This window comes from Lathyrus oleraceus, chromosome 6 (genome assembly GCF_024323335.1).
Source record: "Lathyrus oleraceus cultivar Zhongwan6 chromosome 6, CAAS_Psat_ZW6_1.0, whole genome shotgun sequence".
NCBI lineage: Eukaryota > Viridiplantae > Streptophyta > Magnoliopsida > Fabales > Fabaceae > Lathyrus > Lathyrus oleraceus.
The window spans coordinates 417,367,289-417,373,773 of NC_066584.1; the positions used below are offsets into that span (position 1 = coordinate 417,367,289).

Below are 6,485 nucleotides of genomic sequence, written 5' to 3' on the forward strand. Positions count from 1 at the left end.
CTAGTCCTAGGATCGGGCATGGTGAATAGGCAAAGAACTTGGTTATCAATAATAAGCTCAAACTCGTCAGACCCTAGGTTTGCTATAAACATAGTGTTGAAGAGGAAGGGTATACTCATAGTAGTAATGCCACAAAAAGGGCTTAAGTCAAGCATAGGCTGACGTAATCCAATAGCATTACCTATCATAGTTATCAAACCGCCTATTCGGATTGGTGCTCGCTCATCCTGGATAAGGTGGTCCAAATTAGCTAACATAAAAGTGGCACCGTTTACTGGACGGTTCTGGGAAGCACAAAATATGATGAAGAGTTCATCACGTGAAACTGAAGTACTATTTGGCTTCTTCCCAAATAAAGTGTGGGTCAGGATCTTATGGAAATAGCGAAAGGCCGGGTTGTGTATGTTTCCAGAGAGAAACTCATGTTCCTCGGGCTCGTCATTTCCAGTCAACTTACCCCAAAAGTGTTCAAGTTCTCTATATTCAAAAAGTTCTTCCTGGCTTACTGTGAATGTGTCAAAGGAGGTAGGAAAACCCAAAAGGTTGGTAAAGTCTCTAATATTAAATTGGTACTCCATGTTGAACATTCTGAGCTGGATAAAACCTCTGCTAATTCCTTTTCCATGGCTGGGTAGATAGATTAATGAGCTAAGGAATTCTAGTGTGAGTCTCCGGTAGGTGGTGAAATGTCTTAGGATAGGGGATGTCTCCCATCCTATCTGATTCAGCAAATACAGGACACTTTGTCTCAGTCCAAGGGCAGTCATAGCCCAATCATCAGCATATAAACTAGGTAGCATCTCTCTAATGGCTAGTTCTTCAAACTTTTGTTTCTGAGCCATTCCTCTGAATTTGATACCCATACGATCAATATATCCCATCTAGTTAGTGTTAGCTAGAGAAAAGAAAACATGAGTTTTAGTCAGGATTTGGCCAAATGCCGAAAGAAGAAAAAGGTTATTATTAAATTAAAATGAATTAGGAATGAATACTAAACAGAAATTAAAAGAATAATTAAGGAAGAAATAGGAAGATAATAATAATAATATAAGGAAATAATAAAATAATTGTGGGTTGTCTCCCACTAAGCGCTTTGTTTAAATGTCGCAAGCTCGACAAAGAAACTGTTAAGTATAATCTATTAATCCTGGAGGCATTTCGTCTAAGTGTAGGATTTGCGAATCTCCATTGGTTTCCGCATAGTGATAGTGTTTTAGACGTTGCCCGTTTACGGTGAACGGTTCTGTGGATTTGCCTTTAATTTCTATCGCTCCACTGGGAAAGATGTTAGTGATATGAAAAGGACCTGACCATCTGGATCGTAGTTTTCCCGGGAATAACTTTAGTCTAGAGTTAAATAAAAGGACTGCGTCGCCTTGCTTGAAGATTTTCCTTGATATACGCTTGTCATGCCATTGTTTTGTTCTTTCTTTGTAGATTCTGGCATTTTCATAGGCGTCTCTTCTGAGTTCCTCTAATTCGTTTATGTCAAGGATTCTCTTTTCACCGGCGGCTTTATAGTTTAGATTCAGATTTCTAATAGCCCAATAGGCTTTATGTTCTAATTCTACCGGGAGGTGGCAGGATTTTCCATATATGAGCTTAAATGGGGTCGTCCCTATGAGGGTTTTATAAGCAGTTCGGTATGCCCACAAAGCTTCTGGTAATTTCAATGACCAATCTTTCCTTGAAGTGGCGACTGTTTTTTCTAGTATTTGCTTGATTTCTCTGTTAGATACTTCCACTTGTCCACTGGTCTGAGGGTGGTAAGGTGTCGCTATCCTATGTCTCACGCCATATTTAAACAATAATTTTTCGAGTACCTTGGATATAAAGTGCGATCCACCATCACTGACTACTATTCTTGGGATGCCAAATCTCGGAAATATTATATTCTTAAAGAGTCTAGTTACTACTCGGGTGTCATTTGTTGGAGAAGCTATAGCTTCGATCCATTTTGATACGTAGTCAACTGCCACGAGTATGTATTTGTTACCGAAAGAGGATGGAAAAGGTCCCATGAAGTCTATTCCCCACACGTCGAAGATCTCTACTTCCAAAATACCTTTTTGTGGCATCTCGTCACGTCTAGATATGTTTCCCGTGCGTTGCCATCTGTCACATCCCTTAATAGCCGCATGTACGTCCTTCCATATAGTTGGCCAATAAAAGCCGGCTTGTAGGATTTTAGAGCAGGTCTTGGATGTACTTGTGTGTCCACCATAAGGAGCGGAGTGGCAGTGTTGGATTATATTTTCTACCTCTTCTTCGGGTATACATCGACGGAAAATACCATCGGGGCCCCTTTTGAAAAGTAAGGGATCATCCCAGTAATAGTGTTTTATATCGTAGAAGAATCGTTTCTTCTGCTGGTAGGATAAAGTAGGTGGAACTATTCCGGCAGCTAAATAATTGACGAGATCAGCGTACCATGGTGTGACAGATATAGCTAAGGTGGTTTCTACTTGTTTGTCGGAGTTGTTCTCTTCCAAAGTAGCCATAAGTTTATCGTACGAGAAATCATCGTTAATGGAGGTTCTTTCCGGTTCAAGGTTCTCAAGTCTAGAGAGGTGGTCTGCTACTACGTTTTCAGTTCCTTTCTTGTCTTTGATTTCTAAATCGAACTCTTGTAGTAACAAGATCCATCTTAGGAGTCTAGGTTTAGCATCCTTTTCTGTTAAAAGGTACTTGATAGCAGCGTGATCAGTGTAAACTATTATTTTGGCTCCGACCAAGTAAGAACGAAATTTATCTAGCGCAAATACAACTGCTAGGAGTTCTTTCTCGGTAGTGGCGTAATTCATTTGCGCTTCATCTAGGGTTCTACTTGCGTAATATATAACGTGAAGCTTTTTATCCTTTCGTTGTCCTAAAACAGCACCTACAGCATAATCGCTGGCATCACACATTATTTCGAATGGTTCATTCCAGTTGGGTGTCTGCATTATGGGTGCGGAGATCAGTGCTTGCTTAAGCGCTTGAAATGCTTTTAAACAGTTATCGTCGAATATGAAATCAACATCTTTCATCAATAGTCCGGTTAAAGGTTTAGTTATCTTAGAGAAGTCTTTGATGAATCGTCGGTAAAAACCGGCATGTCCTAAGAAGCTTCGTACTTCTCTCACAGTTTTCGGGGGTTGAAGGTTTTCGATTACCTCTATTTTGGCTTTGTCTACTTCAATTCCTCTGTTCGAGATGATGTGTCCTAAAACAATTCCTTCTTGTACCATAAAATGGCACTTCTCCCAGTTAAGTACTAAGTTTACTTTCACACATCGCTCAAGAACTCTTTCTAGGTTTTCAAGGCATTCTTCAAAACTTTGTCCGTATACGGAAAAGTCATCCATAAATACTTCCATGATGTTTTCGAGAAAGTCGGCGAAAATTGCCATCATGCATCTTTGAAAGGTTGCAGGAGCATTACACAGGCCAAACGACATTCGTCTATAAGCGAAGGTACCAAAAGGGCATGTGAACGTTGTCTTTTCTTGGTCATCAGGGTGAATTGGTATTTGAAAGAAGCCTGAATAACCGTCTAGATAACAGAAATGCGAATGTTTTGCTAATCGTTCTAACATCTGGTCAATGAATGGTAAAGGGAAATGATCTTTTCGGGTTGCCTTGTTTAGTTTCCTATAGTCAATGCACATTCTCCATCCCGATTCGATTCGTTTAGTTATAGTTTCCCCTTTTTCGTTTTCAATAACGGTTATGCCTCCTTTCTTTGGTACTACGTGTACAGGACTAACCCATTTGCTATCAGATATAGGATATATAATACCTGCTTCTAATAACTTGGTTATTTCCTTCTTTACTGCCTCACTCAGGATCGGATTTAGTCTCCTCTGGTGTTCCCTAGAGGTTTTACAGTCTTCTTCTAACATGATGCGGTGCATACAAATAGAAGGACTTATTCCTTTAAGATCGGTGATGTGGTAACCTAGTGCGGTTGGATACTTTCTTAAGATATGTAGGAGTTTTTCTGTTTCGAGTCTTCCTAGGTCTGCATTAACTATCACAGGTCGTTCAAGTTCTAAATCTAGGAATTCATATCTCAGATTTCTGGGAAGTGTTTTCAGGTCAAGGGTTTGTTTGTTAAGACATTGCGTGGGGTCCGGTGTTATTGCTAAACATTGGTTAGATTTGTCTTTTAAAAGATAGTCTGATGATTTGTCTTCTCCTAACTCTGCTTCTTTTATGCATTCATAGATGATATCCATGAAGTAACATGTATCTTCTATTGCAGGTGCTTTCAAGAATTGGGAAAGAATGAACTCAATTTTCTCTTCACCTACTTCGAAGGTGAGTCGTCCTCGTTTTACGTCTATGATTGCACTGGCAGTTGCTAAAAACGGTCTTCCCAGTATAATGGGTGTAATATCATCTTCTCTAATGTCCATAATTGTAAAATCAGTTGGAATATAGAATTGACCTATGCGTACGGGAACGTTTTCAAGAATTCCTACAGGATATTTGATGGAACGATCTGCTAGTTGCACAGACATTTTGGTTGGTCTTAATTCTCCCATTTCCAGTTTCTTACATATGGATAAAGGCATAACGCTAATTCCGGCTCCTAAATCGCATAAGGCTTTGTCGATGACAAATTTTCCTATGTGACAGGGTATAGAGAAACTACCCGGATCCTTGAGTTTAGGAGGCATGTTTTGGATTATAGCGCTACATTCGGCAGGGAGTGTAACGGTTTCGCTATCTTCAAGTTTCCTCTTATTAGAAAGAATTTCTTTTAAGAATTTAGCATAGGAGGGCATCTGCGTAATAGCTTCGGTGAACGGAATTGTAACGTTTAATTGTTTAAGGAGATCAACAAATTTTCTAAATTGGCCCGCATCTTTGGTTTTAACAAGCCTTTGAGGGTAAGGGATAGGTGGTTTGTAAGGTGGTGGAGGTACATAAGGTTCCTTCTTTTCTAGGGTTTCCTTATTACTCTCTTCCTTTTCCTTAGGTTCACTTTCCTCAGTTGATTTCTTAGGGTTTTGGTTTTCTATCCTTGGATCAGACGGTCCTTCCACTTCCGTTCCACTTCTTAATATAATTGCATGAGCGTGGCTTCTCGGATTAGGTTGGGGCTGTCCAGGGAATGTACCAGTTGGGGCAGCAGTAGGTGCTTGTTGTTGGGCTACTTGTGATATTTGTGTTTCCAGCATTTTGTTATGGGTAGCCAAGGCATCTACTTTGCTTGCTAGTTGTTTAAGTTGTTCGCCAGTGTGTACATTCTGGTTTAAGAAATCTTTATTGGTTTGTTGTTGGGAAGCTATAAAGTTTTCCATCATGATTTCCAAGTTAGATTTCCTAGGGGCGTTATTGTTAGGCATGGATGGGTTCGGTTTCTGATATCCCGGAGGTATAGCTGGGGCTTGATTTTGAGACTGTCCAGGTGCGTACAAAGCATTATTACTCTTATACGAAAAGTTTGGATGGTTCTTCCAATTTGAGTTATAGGTATTCGAGTAGGGGTTTCCTTGAGCATAGTTTACTTGCTCTGCTTGGATTCCTGTCAAGAGTTGACAATCCGTAGGAGTGTGACCTTGGATTCCACAGACCTCGCAATTCTGAGTTATAGCAACCACGGCGGCTGGAGGTGATACATTTAAACTTTCAATTTTCTGGACCAAAGCATCCACTTTTGCATTAACGTGATCAAGGTTACTTATCTCGTACATGCCAGTTTTCGTTTGAGGTCTTTCCACCATTGTTCGTTCGGTTCCCCACTGATAGTGGTTTTGGGCCATGCTTTCGATAAGCTGGTAGGCATCAGCATAAGGTTTGTTCATTAGTGCACCACCTGCAGCGGCGTCTATTGTTAACCTTGTGTTGTACAAGAGACCATTATAAAATGTGTGAATTACTAACCAGTCTTCCAAACCATGGTGTGGGCAAAGTCTCATCATGTATTTGTATCTTTCCCATGCTTCGAAAAGAGACTCGTTGTCTTTCTGTTTAAATCCGTTTATCTGGGCTCTTAACATAGCTGTTTTGCTTGGCGGAAAATATCGAGCAAGAAAAACTTTCTTCAACTCGTTCCATGTGGTGACTGAGTTGGAAGGAAGAGATTGAAGCCATCTTCTAGCGCTATCTCTTAATGAGAAAGGAAAAAGACGAAGTCGAATTGCCTCTGAAGTGACACCATTAGCTTTAACAGTATCAGCGTATTGGACAAATACGGATAAATGAAGGTTTGGATCCTCGGTAGGATTTCCAGAGAATTGGTTCTGTTGCACAGCCTGCAACAGTGAAGGTTTAAGTTCGAAGTTGTTTGCTTCGATTGCGGGTGGAGCAATACTTGAATGCGGCTCATCTTGCGATGGAGCGGCGTAATCTCTAAGAGCACGAGCTGGTTCTGCCATCTCGGTTATCGAAGGAAAAAGGTTTTTGAAATCAGGAAGTTCTATAGGAGGGAGATTGTTTGCAGCACGATATTCCCGAATTCGTCGTAGGACTCGGAGATATAGTTCGATATCGTT

The 6,485-nt window shown here is 40.5% G+C and overlaps 1 pseudogene; it reads left to right on the top strand.

Annotated features, from left to right (window-relative positions):
* Positions 1-5,883: 5,883 nt before the first annotated feature.
* LOC127099349 (uncharacterized) lies at positions 5,884-5,983 on the top strand (annotated as a pseudogene).
* The last annotated feature ends 502 nt before the right edge of the window (positions 5,984-6,485 follow it).